This window comes from Chrysemys picta, chromosome 1, assembly GCF_011386835.1.
Source record: "Chrysemys picta bellii isolate R12L10 chromosome 1, ASM1138683v2, whole genome shotgun sequence".
Taxonomy (NCBI): Eukaryota; Metazoa; Chordata; order Testudines; family Emydidae; genus Chrysemys; species Chrysemys picta.
In genome coordinates, this window is record NC_088791.1 from 324,936,863 (window position 1) to 324,954,803 (window position 17,941).

General features: G+C 44.6%; 1 long non-coding RNA gene across 1 annotated transcript; it reads left to right on the forward strand.

Moving 5' to 3' along the window:
* The first annotated feature begins 1,507 nt into the window (after window positions 1-1,507).
* On the forward strand, window positions 1,508-17,682 carry LOC135984022 (uncharacterized). The gene is made up of 3 exons (XR_010601959.1): window positions 1,508-1,574; window positions 13,783-13,879; window positions 17,598-17,682. It is a non-coding gene; the product is annotated as an uncharacterized LOC135984022 (long non-coding RNA).
* Window positions 17,683-17,941: the final 259 nt, after the last annotated feature.

A 17,941-nucleotide genomic window follows, 5' to 3' on the forward strand; every position in this document is an offset into this window, starting at 1 on the left:
AACAAGGACAAGTGCAGAGTCCTGCACTTAGGACGGAAGAATCCCATGCACTGCTACAGACTAGGGACCGAATGGCTAGGTAGCAGTTCTGCAGAAAAGGACCTAGGGGTCACAGTGGACGAGAAGCTGGATATGAGTCAACAGTGTGCTCTTGTTGCCAAGAAGGCTAACGGCATTTTGGGCTGTATAAGTAGGGGCATTGCCAGCAGATCAAGGAACGTGATCATTCCCCTTTATTCGACATTGGTGAGGCCTCATCTGGAATACTGTGTCCAGTTTTGGGCCCCACACTACAAGAAGGATGTGGAAAAATTGGAAAGAGTCCAGCGGAGGGCAACAAAAATGATTAGGAGTCTGGAGCACATGACTTATGAGGAGAGGCTGAGGGAACTGGGATTGTTTAGTCTCCAGAAGAGAAGAATGAGGGGGGATTTGATAGTAGCCTTCAACTACCTGAAGGGGGGTTCCAAAGAGGATGGAGCTCGGCTGTTCTCAGTGGTGGCAGATGACAGAACAAGGAGCAATGGTCTCAAGTTGCAGTGGGGGAGGTCCAGGTTGGATATCAGGAAAAACTATTTCACTAGGAGGGTGGTGAAACACTGGAATGCGTTACCTAGGGAGGTGGTGGAGTCTCCTTCCTTGGAGGTTTTTAAGGCCCGGCTTGACAAAGCCCTGGCTGGGATGATTTAGCTGGGAATTGGTCCTGCTTTGAGCAGGGGGTTGGACTAGATGACCTCTTGAGGTCCCTTTCAACTCTGATATTCTATGATTCTATGATTCTGAAATGCTTTGAAAGCCTCCAATCTAGAAGTGTAAAATAGTTATTTTTAAAAAATATATATTTATTTATTATAGTAATTATTTGTCATTTATTTAAAGCAGTTTTAAAATGGGTAACTAGGGTTTTTTCTCTGCATAGAGGTAGCTGTAATTTAAGGGACTTTCTGGTTATCCACAGGGAATCTCTCTCCTGCCCAGAATGTATTAAGACTTTAAATAACACTATAGCTCTAGAGATAAAAATTTACACCAGCTGCCCCATTATCCCATTACCTTTATCCACTCCTACACACATTTTTACACATGCCCACTTAGGGCTGGGGCTGGGGAGTAACCATACTTTCCATTTCCAAGATACTCAACTATTTCAAAGTTTTTCTGTTCCAAAATGGAACAAAACATTTTTTTTTTAATTTCTCACAAAAAAAATTCTAAAAGCATTTCATTTGGGATTAATAGAAACATTTTAGGTCAATAGAGATCATTTTAGGTAAATAGAATCATTGTTTTGATTTATACCTTATATATATATAATGTATGAGAGAGGGCTGGAAACTAACAGGTGGCCCAGCACTTTGATCACTTAGGCACCAATCAGTTCCCCTGGAAAAGGCTGATTGGGGAATGTACAGCTAATTAGCTGATGAGTCTGGGAGAGCTAATGAACCAATTACACATCACCTGAGGGGTATAAAAGATGACATAGGACAACTAGGAGAACCTGTGACAGCTAAGTCCACTTGCTCTGAAATCTCCAGGATGAGTGCTGTTCTTCTCTGACCCTCTGGGAAAGGGTAAGAAACACGACTAATAAATGGCAGCATAAGACTGTATTGGTGATGGGAATGTAAATAAAGTCAACAAAGTTGCCACTTACTAGACAGAGGGTGAGAGGATTTGGGGGTATCCAGGCAGGGATGGAGTACACCTCATTACTTCCCCCCCCCCACACACACACAGACATTTGTTTCAAAAAAGTTCTTTTGAAATGAAAAACGTCAACATTCCATTCTGAAAATGTTGAAATAGGATGTTTCAATATTATTAAAATGCTCTTTTTTCCCTAAATGAAATTGTCAGAATTGACATATATTTTTCAAAACATTTCTATTTTGACAAAAAAAATCTTCTGTCAAAACATCATTTCAACAGAAAAATTCAGACAAGCTCTTCTCAGTGCCAGGTTTGAGGGAGAGCTAAGTAGAACTCAGAGAGACTGTGGGAAGGACTGTAGTGTATTTGAGCCCTTATCTTGCAATTGGCTGTGATGGGCACAGAGCTCTGCCTGTGCAGTATTACTTGCAGGATCAGTGCCTTGGTTAATATTTCCCCCTAGATTGGCTAAAGAGAAATAAATAAAAAAAAAAAATCAACAACTCTAGCACAGAGTTCTTCCCTCCTCTCACTCATCTCATGTTAGCTTTAAAGACAGTGTTACTCCTTTTTGGCCTTATCATATTCAGGGTCTCGTGGGTTGTTTCCAATGGGGGGAGAAATTGAAAATGGAATCAAGTAGTTCTTTAATGCAATCCTATTTATTGACAGTGACTATACACTATATAATGCTTCTCTGAACACAGTCGAAATTTACCAGCACTCAGTTTCCTTGCTCACAATTTCAAGGTTGTCTTTCCAGCCAGCGCTCTGCCCAAACAACTTTCTCTTGGCTTTTTCTCAGGATCATGCCACAACTGCTCCTCTTGCTATTTCTTTAGCATTCTGCTCCTCTCTTTGCCTGCCTGACATCAATACCCAGTCCCCTGCATTTGCATTCAGTCTATTCTTTGGATGGTGGTTTCTATTGTTTTAGCTATCCGCTAAACAAAGGAGTGCTACTTTATTTTGCCTGAAAGGAAGGTAGCCTATATGCCCAACAAGTACGAGATTTGTGATTGTCCATAGATGAAACACCAACTTTACTGGGAGCCACTCAACCTCCAGCATAACAATACTATAGAAATATAGCTGCACAATTATTTTGAACTCCGAATAAGCATTAAAATCCTGATCAAATCAAACCAAACCATTTCTGATTTGACTTCCAGGAAAATGTCAATTTAATAAACTGCTGCCACTCTCTGGCAGAAGTTTTTGTTTTATCTTGTGTTTTACCATACTCCATTAAACTGTCTCACTTTGTTTGACTGGCATTCCCAGGCTTTGTGTACCAAGATATTTACATACCGAGATTCTCCAAAATAAACTGGAACACCCAAACTTTGGACACATTACCGTATTGTGTGATCTTTGCACCATGTAAATAATACATACTCTGTATTTCCTAATGATAACATAGGAAGAGTTCTACTGCCAGGCAGAGTCCTTAATTCATACTCTGGCTATGTATGTAGATTCTTATATAGAGATACTTAGACAGAACCCATCACAGAAGAACCTCAGCCCATCACAAACATAAATGAATTTATCCTCACAATATCCCTTTGAGAAAGGAAGTTATCCCCATTCCCAGTAGGGGAACAGAGGACGTTTTATACATAAAACTTATAGTGGCATCCTCTAGGAACAGAGCTATGCTGACAAAACCCTCAGTGTAGATGCAACTCTGCCACCAGAAATGTGTTTCTGTCAGCATAGGTAACGTTCAGGGAGTTGGTGTTCCTACGTTGGCAACATATGCTCTATATCTATGTTAGGGGGCTATGCCTATATAGCCATGCTGACATAGGCTCTGTAGTGTTGACATAGCCAGAGGCACAGATATATTGAGGTGCTGATCATGCAAACATTTATGCACATGTGTAATTTTGCTTCCATAAGCAGTCCCACTGAAGTGCATAAATGCCCATGCATAATCAAGGCCTAAGTGTCCAAGGTGACAGGAATTTTGTTGCAGATAAGAAAACACAAATCTCCTGAGTCCAGTCCAAAGCATTAATCACAAGGCCATCCTCCTTCCTTCCTTCTGATGTACTCCCTGTGCCATTACTGTCTTAGACTTTTATATTCCTAGAACAGTGTTGCTACCCTCAAATGTTCAAAAACCATGAAACCTCCCCCCTAAAAACATGAGATTGGCTTAAAAGTCAAGAGGATTTTAAAACGTATTTAATTTTTGAGTCTGTCACACATGCGAGGTCACATTTTCAATCTGTTCTCTGCAACCTTCAGGGCTAGAACCATAATTTCTTGAAATGAATGCCCAGATTCTCATATATTCATGGGATTCCAAGAGCTGGGGCTTTAAGAAAGATATCAAATATCACGGGAGTTAGCTGGTAATGAAATTCCCTTTCTGTTTTGCCATGGACTGACCATTTTTTGTTCAGCTACCTACTTTTTACTACTACCTCCTGTTACATCTCAGAAAGTTTGAATATCATGTGAAATACACCCAAGCCTAACTGCATACATTCTGCAGGGAACAGATGAAAAATGTATAAATAAGGGTTACAGAGCAACATAAGGCTATCTGCACCCTTGTATCATCTTTCCATCTCATACCTCCTGTGAGTCATTCACTCTTTTGCTAAGGAGTGCCAAAGAGAAACATGAAAGGGCAAAGAGGAGCAGCATGCGTAGTGGTGCTCAAGATGAATTTAAAGGAGGCAGGGACCTGGAAGACAGCAATATTCTTTACTCCCATTGGGAGTAAAGGTCAGAGACATAAGGCAGAGATAAAATAGTAGTGGCTCAAAGCAAACAGGCTGACAAGCTCCTGAGTAAGGGAGGTCTCTGAATATTAAAGGACAGGATAGGATGGGATCGGGGGCGGGGGGGTGGAGAAGAGAAGAATAAACTATAGGCAAATCGATCACTTTGTTATGTATGCTGCTGCTTTCTATGTATAGCACTATTGTGTCAGCCCAGGAGTTTGGAAAAGTATAGATTTAAAATGGGAAAAAACATTATTTGCAAATAAAACAAGCCCCTATCCAGGGACTGGATTAGTTAATAATATCCCATACAGAAGGTGGGGGAGGCAAGGAGGAAGAGGATATGCTTGCCCAGCCTGCTCACTCCTGCGGGGCTTGCTTTTGTTTGCTACAGTGCTTTCCTTTTTGGACAGAGCTGAAGAAAGCTCTGCTCCTGACTACTGTCCACAGGGTTATCGAGCAGAAACCCTCTTGCAGATGCGCATGTGAATTAAAGGGACAAGATGCAGCATGTGTTTCTTCTTTTCTTTGTTTTCTTCCCCTTTCCTGTCGTCTGTGGTTGTGATCCAGGCCACACTGAACCAGAGTTCTTTTTGCATGTGTGAAAAGTTTAAAATAGTTTGTGATTCAGCTCCAGCGATGGAGGGTGGGGAGTGTAAGTAAAGGTGGGAAATGTGAAGGGCTAGGAGGATGTTGGTGGTGCAGGCTAGTGAGTGATGAAAAATTATATGGTTCTGAGGAACTGACTGGAACCCTTACATGATCATTTCCTGACATTCTACTTTCTTTCTTCCCCCCTTCTCAGCCCCAAAGTGACTAGAGATTTGGGGAGCCCCCATTTTTGCCCCAACATGAGACCTGATTTTCAGTAAGTGTTGAGCACGATCACCCACCCTTTGAAAATCAGGTCCCTTTAAGAGTGTCATAAGGTTGTCACATGAAAATTGAGGCACACAAAATCACCAGTTACTTTTGAATATCTTGGTCCTAAGGGGTAGAATTCTTGTGAAGAAAGTGTGATTAGCCATTTGGATGGCAAGGGGACTCCACTGACACACAACCACCACCTTTATTATGTTTTCCGATTGTGAAGATGTCTAACTTGGTAGAGCATCCAGAAACTACAGTGCAATGCCGGGGAATAAAGCATATGATAAGACCAAATAATATAGTTGACATGTGTTGTTGCTTTGTAAAATTTAATTTTAAAATGTTTGGAAAAGCTGTGTTTTTTAAAGCTGATAAAACTTAGATGGGTTATATTAAATTGTGTCCCCTCCCTCCCTTGCACAACTCCTCCCCGCCAACCTGAAACACAGTGGATTGCTTTTGGAAACTGACACTTGTACAGGTATCTCAGCAGGCAACCAGCAACTGAAATCTGCAAGTGAGAGCTCTCCCTCTCAGCTGATGGCTACATGCTGACTACCTATGGCGTTCTGACCCTGTTTCCACAGAAACCACCAGCCCAAGTTAATTTTAAGCAATCTTATTTGAATAATGGAATAAATTCAAATTAAACAATATCACTTTTGGTAAAGAAACTGCTGTTCTTTTCTTATTTGTTGTTCTGAATTATATGCCCCTAGCCCTTTCCTGATTCTTTTTCGCTCTAGTTACTTATTGTTAGTTTCATAAATGGCAACATTCTTGTAGAACAACTTAAGCTAATTAGGTGGTGCAGTCTGTAGTCTGCACCCAGTAATGGAAAAACCTAAAGATTCAAAAGATTGCATTAATTTTAAAACAGAAGGTGCCTGTTACCTATTTCTGTATATACAGCTGGAGATGTTAAAAAATAGCTCAGAAACTGATTTTGAATTTGACTGGGACAAGAAAAGTGGTGTTGGTTTATGTGACAGACATGGCAATCTCCTGCCTATCTTTGGGAGACCTTATTTCTGTGGGCCAGAATTTGCATTTACCCCTCCTTAATTATTTCCCAGGAATCCACTTCACACTTATTGTCCCAAAAGTCCATTCTTGTCTGGGACACAATATAGTCCTTTGGACCCCCATGCCTCACATCTCATCTCCCCACACCTAGTGAGGTTACCCACAATCCCAGCCCACAATTATACATAATCTTTGCATTTAATACAATGGTCTCCAAAGATACTCAAACTTAATTCAATAAGGTCACCCAAGGATGTGCTGGAAACTGACATATCCGTCACAGGTTAAACTGGTGAAGTAGCCTTGGCCATGGTACTGTGTACCATATACCTTTGTGGCGATTTGAAGGTTGTTGCTCTCTTGCTTGGTCTGCAGACTGGATACACAAAGTACTGCTGTTTTCTCTGTGAATGGGATAGTCGTGCAAGAGATTCCCACTACATCAAGAAAGATTGGCCACTCCGACAGTCATTGGAGCCTAGGAGGAAAAGTGATCAGCATCCACCACTTGTTGAATCAAGGAAGATTTTGTTACCATCATTACACATCAAGCTGGATCTAATGAAGAACTTTGTCAAGGCCATTGACAAAACACAAGCAGCTTTCAAGTACCTCTGTGGAAAATTTCCAAGGTTAAGTGAAGCTAAGATAAAGGAAGGTGTCTTTGTTGGTGCTCAGATTCGTGAACTTCTTCGAGATGATGCATTTGACCATGCACTGCATGGCAAGGAAAAGATGGCATGGAAAGCCTTCCAGTTAGTGGCAATAAATTTTCTCAGAAACAACAAGGCAGACAACTACAGGTTGTTGGTGGAAAACCTCCTCAAGGCATACAAAAGCCTTGGTTGCAACATGTCACTAAAGAGACATTTTTTGCACTCTCATCTAGATTTTTTTCCACCGAATTGCGAAGCAGTGAGCAACGAGCGATTTCACCAGGGCATTGCAACAATGGAGAAACGCTATCAGGGCAAATGGAGCCCATCAATGCTTGCAGACTATTGCTGGACAGTGACAAGAGATGCTCCATTTAATGAATACAAGAGACAAGCCAAGAAGCGCCGAGTAGACACTGAATAGGACTGAACTATGTACATAATAGTTTTTTGCCTTTTGTTTCATAATAAATTTTATTTATATAACCCTTTTGCTGATTTTTAGTGTTACATAAGCAGGACAGGTGAAATATTATCATGTAAAGCAACCATAAACACATGAAAAGACCTAGGTTTACAATTTATGATTAAAACTCTACTATCTACACAATATACATAGACATAAAATGTAAAAACTTAACTATCTTAGAAACAGTAGCCAATCAGTTGTTTTAATTGTCATATTTGAATTCAGCATATCAAAATACATAATAAATAGCACATTTTATCTCTGAAGCAGACAACTTCTCAAAAATTGTAGACCAGTGTTATCTGACTCCAAACTACCTGGGGGAAATCAGTAGGCATGATCATCAAAATACAAAAATTGGTTACCCACATATCTGGGGCTTTGCTCTGCTTATTAAATCCTTAATGAGTGGTGGTGTGTTTCAAGGAGCCCAGGGGCAAAAGAGTGATTACAAGTGAACTGTTTCAATCAAGCCATCTCCTTCCTCCATTCTTCTTGTGGCAAGATTTTGTATTTTCCATTAATCTCCCTTGATTTCATTTTCTTCTGAGGCATGATAACCTGACAATAGACTCCACCATATGCAGGACCCATTAATAATACTGGGTCCACAGAGCACGCACCAAAGGAATGGACTGTATCAGAGAAATGGGTTTTATTTAACCGATTGCACAAATCAAAGGCATCTGGAAGAGTGCCAGCAGGTGTCCATTCCAAAGCAGAGGACCCCATATGGAGAATGCCTTACTAGTGGACAACATAAATGCTACCCTGAAGTCCAAAAACTAGTGTGCGCCTGTTGATTTTATCTAATACGATGAGGCATAAGGAGCAGTCTCAGAGATAAGTGTCCTAAATTATTTAGGGATTTAATGTATAATAATCAATACCTTGAACTATACCCAGGGCAGAGCACTGTTATAATATACTCTCCTCATGCAATTTAACCCTGATTGCATACAGTTGTTATAAAGGGGAGCAATTGATGGCATATGCTTCCACTGACTAGGGCAGGGACCGATAGATAGATCCTGGTCAAAATAGATGTTCATTCAGTAAATTGTTTGCATTTTACATGCTTTGCGTAGTCATAGGATTGAATCATAGGGGTTGGCAACCTCAAAGGGCAATGACCGAGAAGTGGAAGATTGTTGAGAGCAGGATGCACTCTGGGAATATTTAAAACCACCCAGAGCAGATAAAGGCTTCCATTGCATAATCACATGTGATGGAGTGGATGGCTGTAACAGGTTGCCTATCCCTTTAAGGACCAAGAGGCATGGCACAAATTGGCCAGTTCCAGTAGCCCCACTTCACTACTTTTGTGACCACTTAAGTGTTTCCCAAGTGGGTGGGGGTTGAAGGCACTTGGGCCATAGAAAAACCAGGAGCATTATTAAGAGGGTATCCAGTGAGAGAGTTACTGAGATTTGAACTTTTCATTCAAAAAAGAACTAGATAAATTCATGGAGGATAGGACCATCAATTGCTATTAGCCAGGATGAGCAGGGATGGTGTCCCTAGCCTCTGTCTGCAAGAAGCTGGGAATGGGAACAGGGGATGGATCACATAGTTACCTGCTTTGTACATTCCCTCTGCGGCACCTGGCACTGGCCACTGTCAGAAGGCTAGATGGACCTTTGGTCTGACCCAGAATGGCCATTCTTATGAACAGGGTTGAAGTTCCGTGAGGCAGAACACGGCTAAGGAAGCCTGTGGGAGATGAAGGAAATAACAGCAGGAGTCTCCTGGGAGCAACTGCCTGAAGCCCAGAGAAGGGGAAGATAGGAGATTTCTGTGAGAAGAGGTTTGAGATCAGGGGGCTGCTTCTAGACAAAGGAAAACGTGTTACTCAGAGAGGGGAAAAGCCTCTTGGAGGCATCGCTCTGGTTGAAAGGTGAGAAGAAAGGAAGAATGCTGCAGCCTGGGAAGGAATGAAGTAGCAACAGAAGGTAAATCCCGGAAGGGGGATTCACTGTATGTTTGTTACCTGTATGGGGTTCAACTAAAGGGGCGTGGTGGAGAAAAGCCCTGATGAAGGTGGGGATCCTGTGTTCAGGACTCTCCTTACAGAAGATATTTGACACAGGCTACAAGACTGTATTTTGATTTTTGAAGAATTTTATTTGCATGTTAATAAAGGCTGCCCCACGTTAGGGTGTTAAAAGGCCACTAGAACGTTGCTGCTCTCTTGAAGTGCCAAACAGGGGTAGTATTACTCCTCCAGGGAGTGCAAATCTTGTAGAATTAGCCCCCTGGTATATATCCTCACGTGCCTGGCATGTCAGCTGGAAAATAAGGTGTAAATCTTTAACAGTGAGAGTAATTAACCATTGGGACAATTTACCAAGGGTTGTGGTGGATTCTCCATCATTGACCATTTTTAAATCCATATTGGATGTTTTTCAAGCAGCCAATGCTCTAGGAAATACTTTGGGGAAGTTATGTAGCCTGTGTCATACAGGAGATCAGACTAGATGATCTCCCTGGTCCCTACTTGCCTTGGAATCTAGGTCTATCATGTAGGGTTTGATGTGCTTTGCTGCTCCACAAGTGAGGTGGGACAGCAGGAGCCACTTGGCTTCTTGGAGTTCGCTGTGCAATATTGGAACCGGATTGCAGTCCCTGTATTCCATATTGGGTACAGAGGGCGATGTATAACCCACCCCTTGAAGCAGTATGCTTACAGCAGCAGACTCAGCTTCCTTCTTCATTTCAAGGAGCTCTGGGAGGAGTCCTGCCTCTTTGGGACTGAGTTCCTACTGACACCTTTTCTGGCATCATAACTCCCCACTGCCCCTGTGAAGGCCTGGGCCTTAAAGGCACAATCAAGGCCTTCAACTGTAAGTGCTTTGCAACTTGCGGGCTTTATAAAATGAGGAATGACAAATAATAAGGGACATCTTTTCTGGTGCCTTGTCATGGGCGAAATCAGCCTCATCCTAGCCACATGTCTCAGCCGTGCTCATGGAGACAGTTTACCATAGGAGCAAGTAGGTAATATCATTGCAGTGTGGAGCCCATGTAAAGGGCATGGGCTATTGTTTCATTCTTTTCATATTGAAGGTTACCACACTTCATATTGCACCACATTTCAGGGCTTGTTAGCCACGCAGTAGCCCTGACGGCTGCTCTGTAGCGTGTCATGTGGTACAGTTAATACATAGCACCTAGAGGACCCTACTGAGATAGGGAGGCCCATTATGCTAGGACTTTTCAATAGAAAAACAAGAGACAGTTCCTGTCCCAAACAGTTCGCAGTCTAAATCTAAAAGACAGCAAAGTGGTGGGTGAAAGGAAGCAATATCCCCCTGATACAAATGGGAAACAGAGGCACAGAGAGAAAGTCTTGTCAACTGTAAAGAGTAAGGTGGTGAGGGCTTGGTGCGGGGGGTGGGGGCTGGATGCAGCCCTCTCAGGATGATCCGATTTCCAGGCTGGGCCAGGGGAAAGCTCCATCTGATTAGCTGTCTTCCCATCTTTCCCATGTCTAGGGGAAGAATAGCCAGTCAGAGCTGCTGCTGCTCCACCTGCTTCGGTTGGGCAGGGGGAGAGGGAGCAGTCAATACCATTTTCATGGGGAAGTTGGAGCAGAAAGAGTCCAGCAGCTCAGGACATCTCTGGTTCCTCTTCCATCTCTCCCAAAACCAGGCCTAGGCAGGGGAAGAGGAGGACCCCTCCTGGAGTTGCATGAGTCCTGCAAGGGCACTGAAGAACCCCTGGACTATCCCTCCACCACTCAACCTTCCTCCCAGGGATGGGAGTGGTGCAGAACTTCATAGCTGCAGAAGTGTGTTGGGGGCGGGGGCAAAGGGCAGATATAGGGATTGGGGGACAATTAATGTGGCGCTGGGTGGGCAAACTAGTTTATGTGGGTCTAGGGGCAGATGTGAGGGCTGGAGGCACAAAATTGACTGCAGTATTGCTAACCTCAAGAGATCAAAAATCATGAGTCAGTCTGTAAGAAGGTTGGCTGCCTCTCTAAGGCCTGGGGAGAGGGGCGGGGACTGGAGCTATCCAGCCCTGTTCAATTAGCAGACCCAGCTGTGAAGGGCTCAAGTGTTTTCTGTAAAAGCTAGTAAGGGGGTAAACAAGCTTCTGCAGTAGACTCTGAAGCAAAGAGACTGAAAAAGCAGAGAGTGACAGGCCTCTGGGTTAGGGTTACCATACGTCCGGTTTTTCCCGGACATGTCCGGCTTTTCAGCAATCAAACCCCCGTCCGGGGGGAATTGACGAAAAGCCACACATGTCCGGGAAAATGGCTGGCACTTCCTCTCCCCCTGTGGCTCTGCTCCACTCCTCCTCTCTCAGATTTACAGAGCCAAGCTGCCTGAGCCAGCGCTACTGGCTTCGGGCAGCACCCCCCTGCCTCCGGACCCCGAGCCCCCAGCCAGGCACTTCTCCTACCCGGCTCCAGCTGAGCTGCTCCCGCGGTGCAAGGTCCGGAGGCAGGGGGGGGCTGCCCGAAGCCGGTAACGCTGGCTCCTGCAGCTCTGCTCTGTAAGTCTGAGGGGGCGGAGCCGAGCAGCTCGGCTGGAGCCGGGGAAGGGACGTGCCCAGCCAGCTCTGGGTCCTGAGGCAGGGGAGGGCTGCCCGAAGCCGGCAGCTCGGCTCTTACATTCTGAGCGGGGAGGAGCAGCTCAGCTGGAGCCCAGGTAGGAGAAGTGGGGTCCGGAGGCGGGGCTGGGGGGTGCTGAGCGGGCCGGGGGGGCCAGGGGGTGCTCAGCCGGGGTCCGGGCCGGGGGGTGCTGAGCGGGCCGGGGGGCCGGCGGGGCTGGGGGGTGCTGAGCAGGCCGGGGGATGCTTGGCCGAGGGTCCGGGGGCTGGCGGGGCCAGGGGGTGCTCGGCCGGGGATCGGGGGCCGGGCCGGGGGGTGCTGAGCGGACCGGGGGGCCGGCGGGGCTGGGGGGTGCTGAGCGGGCCGGGGGATGCTTGGCCGGGGGTCCGGGGGCTGGCGGGGCCAGGGGGTGCTCGGCCGGGGATCGGGGGCTGGGCCGGGGGGTGCTGAGCGGGCCGGGGGGCCGGCGGGGCTGGGGGCCGCTGTGCGGGCCGGGGGATGCTCAGCCGGGGGCCGGCCCAGGCTGGAAACGCCGGGGGGGGGGCAGCCTGGGCCGCCCCTCCTCCCCCCACACCCCCCCTTACCTGCTTCAGGCTTCCCGCGAATCAAATGTTCACGGGAAGCACGGGAGGGGGCGGAGTTGGGGCGGCGACTTTGAGGAAGGGGCGGAGTTGGGGCGTGGGCGGGGCTGGGGGTGGGGCCGGGGTCCGGTGGAGTGTCCTCCTTTTGGAGGCTCGAAATATGGTAACCCTACTCTGGGTCCCAGCAGACTGCTTTGAATTATGAGTTTTGTGTTACTACTTGAATTTTTTGCTGGAGGGGGAAGCATATCTCACCACACATCAAGTGGCTAAAGTAGGATGCAGCACCACTCAAGTTTGGCCTGTTTGCTCCTCTGTAGATGAGGACAGAGGGACAGGCAGGCCAAATTTGATACGTGTTGCAACCTAGTCCATGAGGTCCTAACACAACTCAAATTTGGTGCCTCCCCTGCATAGATGGGCATAGGTTTGGCCCAGCCAAAGTGGCACTGTTCCCCATATGCTAGGTCACAAAACCACTCAGTTTGAGGTGCCAAGGGCAAACTGCCCCTTAGATTGGGAGCTCTGGGGAAGGGCCTGACACACACTGGATGTGATAGTGAGTCCTCAATGGGCCGGTGCTTTTCGCAGATTCCTAGTAGAAAAGTCAACCTTTAATGCCCACAAATGCATGCCTCTCCCGGGCAGCTTAGAGGGAGAGTCCCCTTACCCTCTCCTTACTTGTAAGAGAGAGAATCTGTCATCCATTTCCTTATACTGTCTTGACTTACCCTACACCAATTCTTCCCCCTTATTCACCTCCTGCCCAGGGTCTATAAAATGGAGCTGGACAATTAACGTCCACGAAGCACAAAGCACTCTCCCTATGCATCAAGTTTTCTATTATTTTTCCATTCATCTGTGTATTGGGAGATTTGTCTGAGTATTGGGGTTCCCCCCAAGACATCTTCAACTCAGTTCCTCAAGAACTCAGTTTGATTCCAATCATGTTACTCAGGTTCCTTATTTGGCATACAGCAAAGCTATGCTGAGTTGATCAGACTCAAGCATAGGGAGTGGGCATAGGATGTACCACATGTCCAAAGTTACACAGTAAACTTCCTCCTTCATATACATTTACACACAACATTGCATTGTGTGTCTTTTGGATTGCATTGGTTACTTTGAAGGAACCAATCGCTGTACTGCATGCTCTGTTCATGCTCGACCTACTTGATAACTAATTTTTTCATTCCTGACTTGACTTGTCCATTGCTGTTTTGCACAGAAGTCCCCGGGCAGCAGAATTTAGGTGAGGGGGGAGTTGGAGCTGTGAAAGCTGCTGCTGTGTCTGAGGCAGAGGAGAAGTACTGAGGCAACAGGAGGTGAGAAAATTCTACTGGTTCTGCTGGGTCTGGGGCAGCAGCTTTCTCTCAACTCCCTGCCTAATACTGCTCAAAAATTCTGTCAGCCACAACTGAGACAGGACCAATCTATGGACAAAGGTGGGGCCCAGTGAGCCCTGCAAGCTCTTTCCCAGAGCTCTGCTCCTGAGTCATCCCTGAAAATCAGGAACAGAGGAGCTTCTAATGTCATTGTGACAGCAACCCCAGCAGGAGCAAAAGTCCCATAACTCATAATTAATTTGAGAGAGTTGGTGATACTGTTGATGTGGAGCTGGAGGGGGTGCCTAGTAGATAAACTGGGGAAGGGCAGATGTGGCAGTGGGGTGGGGCATGGAATTAGTCAATTGGAATTTGGGGGGAGAGGCTGGGGGAGAAGCTGGAAGCTTTCTGCCACGAGGCAGTATTTTATACAAACGTGGAATTTTATCTCCGTTGGGTCCTCCAGCAACAGCTCCTGCAGCAGGGACCAAAATCACACACCCTAAACATTGGTGAGAGTTGGCAAGACAATAATTGTGATGCTAGTTATGAACATTTAGAGCTGCTATTCAGGGTGGCCAGTGGGGATAAATAACAAGGAGGTAAGTCTACGGAAACAGGAAATAAAGACATATTCACCTTGACCATAGTGTCCTGGTTCTCTGGAATCTCTACCGGGGAGTTCAAAAATCAGAACTTGGACCAAACCCCACAATATAGTCCTTTAAATAAATAAAATCTTGCTTCAAGGACCAGTCTCATGGAGCTGACTCACGATTTTTTAAGGTGACAATACTGATGAAGCAAACTGCCCAGGGTTAGCAAAGATGTCTGAGTCAGAACCCAGGACTTGAACCTGCATCTCCTGAGTCGCAGTCCAGAGCCTAAACATAAAACCCTCCTTCCTGCCTATACAACCAAGACTTATGGAAAGTGCTCTCCTCTTTCAACCGTCATGCTTTCTTCCTCCTCCCCCCTTGTGAGTTTCCAATAAAATATAACAATAAGTAAAACTAATGAAATGTAAATTAGCTTCCTGCTGCTAACAAAATGAACTGGGCTTATGTATATATGGTAAATAGTGAAAAAGAAAAAAAGATTTGCCTTCTAAAAAGACAGATAAAATCAATTCAAGCAAAATTTACACAAACAGGATGTAAAAATTATTGCTGTGAATACTGAGCCAAGAAACTAATAAATGTATTTTGGTTTTGGTTTTTTAATGTTGAATTTTAAAAGAACTTAGAATTTCCAATTTAAAGGATCTTTTGTAGCTTGCATTTTGCTCATCTACATGCTCCCATCAGCAATTCTGAAAGCCAGAGCCCCACATCCTCAGTAGAGCCTTCCCATCATGAAGTAGGAGAGCTCTAGTTTTAAGGCTTTATATGGAAGTCTTCTTCCTGCCCCAGTGTTGACATTTTTGTAATAATGAAGGAAGAAATAGGCATCTAAAAATACAGACACACACAACTGGCTACAGCATAAAACCAAGAAAATGTTTGCATGTATTATTCAGTTTGACTCTACAAATTACAAGAATATTTGTTCTTAAACTTGTAAGTAGTCAGAAAAAATAACCCTAAATACATCTTATTTCTTCTTCAGCTGAGAAAGATATCTTTTTTCCAAGCTGGCAAATATGCCCACACCAATAAACCACTGTAGTAACTTGCATATTAGGGTCTGATTCTTGTTCACGCTAGTTCCACTTTATACTTCCTCTGGCAATGAAAATGGGCATAAATTACATTGACCCCCCATTTTAAGGCCCATTTATACTGCCAGAAGGGCATAAGTGGGCTTAGTATAAATGAAAATCAGACCCATAATATCTAAGGGCCATATGCTGTCCAATTTTTTTCCTAAGCAGAATTCTCCATTGATCTTAAAGAAAATAAGTTCACTTTTCAAAGGAGGCCGAGAGTGATGACAAAAAAATAAAAGGCAGCTGCTGGAACTATTTATCTAACAGGTAATCTGCCTGATGGCAGTTGTATAGATCAAAAATGTTAATATTGCTATATCTTTGGTATCTACTTGCATTATTTTTAGAACATATATGTATGCACTGTGGAGGTGACATACACCAAGTAATTTGAAAAAGAATGTGTGGCTTGTACAGGGCTTTTGACTCACCCTGGGGTGAACTTTGAAACCCTGCACCCCCCACCCTTACCAGAAGTGGCCCTCAAAGGAGACTCTGGAATGCCACACAACAGCTGCGTTCTTGAGGCTCATTCTGAACCAAGTTTAGTGGCTGATAAGAGAGGTGGAAGCTAAGTGTCTATTTGGGCTCAACACCAGAGCTGGTGGGAAAAATAAAAGCTTTTTTGGAAGGGAAAAAAATCAAAGCTCTAGCTTCTCGGGGTAAAGTGGATCCTTTTTTTTTTTTTTTTTTTTTTTCTTCAAAACCTTTCAAAAAATGTGAAAACATAAAAACTTTTTATTTACCAAAAATCTAGTTTTGAGTAAAGGGGAAAAATCAATAACAAATTTGATAATTTTGTTGAAAAATAACCCCCAAAAAATCTTTTTAGAAGGCCATTTTGACACCAATAGCCTTTTTTTCATTCAAAATAAGCTGTTCAGCTAGTTGAAACAATGCAGGGTCTTTTTGTCCCAGAGGGATGAGAGAGACAACAAAGACAGGGAATTGATAGAGAAGGCTGAGCTGAGCAGTGTGACAGATATTGTAACCATATGCAGGATCTCTGGGGACTTTTGTCTTAAATATATGGATCATTGTCAGCTAGGTATTGTATTCCACTCTATGGTGAAGTGTTATCAAAGCTCCTCAGAAATTACAAACAGTAGGGGGAGGACAACTGTGGCAGACCCTGGGACTGTAAACCACTCCAAAGAAGTATCACCCCCTGGCGTGGTGTGCATACATTGATTCAGAGCAGTACCTGACAGAAAAGGCTTTTGGTATAAAAGTCTGAGTTTAACCTGATGAGGGGAGAGGCTTCATTTTGACTCAACGAATGACTGACTTTTGTTCATGGGGGAAACCAGCCCTTCTAGAACCTGCCTGAGTCCCTCCAAGACTGATGAGAGAGAAGGGGGCTACTGGTAAAGTGTTTAGATCCTTTTATTGTTTGTTTTGTTTTATATGCCTTTGTCTTTAAATGTACTCTGCTTTGATAGAGTTGGTTGGTTAGTTATAATTGCTCATGCCCCTGGCCATAGGCCTTGAAGAGAAAGTAAAGCAGAGGGGCTGGACTTCTGGCCAGACCTGCTGGGGAGAATTACAGTCAATTGCAGGGGAGCCATAGATTTAACCCTTGTTCACAAGGGAGAGAGAGTTGGGTCCCCGCCCAGAGAGTGGTAAAAGCTTGAGGCCAGAGAGGGCATTCCCATTTTGGTATAACTGCACCTATCAGTCTGCTCTGCTCTGCTCCGGGAATGCCCTTTCAGGTCTCTATTCACCACCTGTCTCCACGGAAGGACCTGCCTCCCTCTCCCTCTTTGACCAGTGAGTGGTTAAGGCATTCACCTGTGATGTGGGAGACCCAGGTTGAAGCCCCTGCTCTATGTGATGCAGAGCAGGCAGTTGACCCTAGCTTTCCCACATCCCTGCTGAGTTTTCTATGGCCTCACTTCTTTCCAGAAACTGTGGGTGGAAAAAGTCTTGGTTTTGTTCTGCATTGGAACAAAATCAAATTCTGAAACCTCTAAATATTTTTATGAAATGGATTTCTTGTTTTTTTTCCAGCTAGCCCTACTGCTAGCAAACAGCAGCTATGACAGTGATATGTACAAAGCCTCCTTTCTAGTTCTTCTCTGGTGTGCTGACTGAGGTAATGGAGGTTTAGAATAATGCCTTGCCACTTGTGCTTTCCTCTCCTGAGTGTCAAGTCACTGCTTTAGACTTTATCAATGCTATATAATATCTATGCAGGTTTGTTTTTACATTCAGTGAGAGCAGAAGTAGTGATAATTATGAATCATACTAGATGCCAAAAAACATAAATATTTAACACACGGGGCTGAGAAAAGTGAGAATAAGACAAATAAAAGGTATAAGAATTACAATCAGAATAACACTGGAAATAGAAT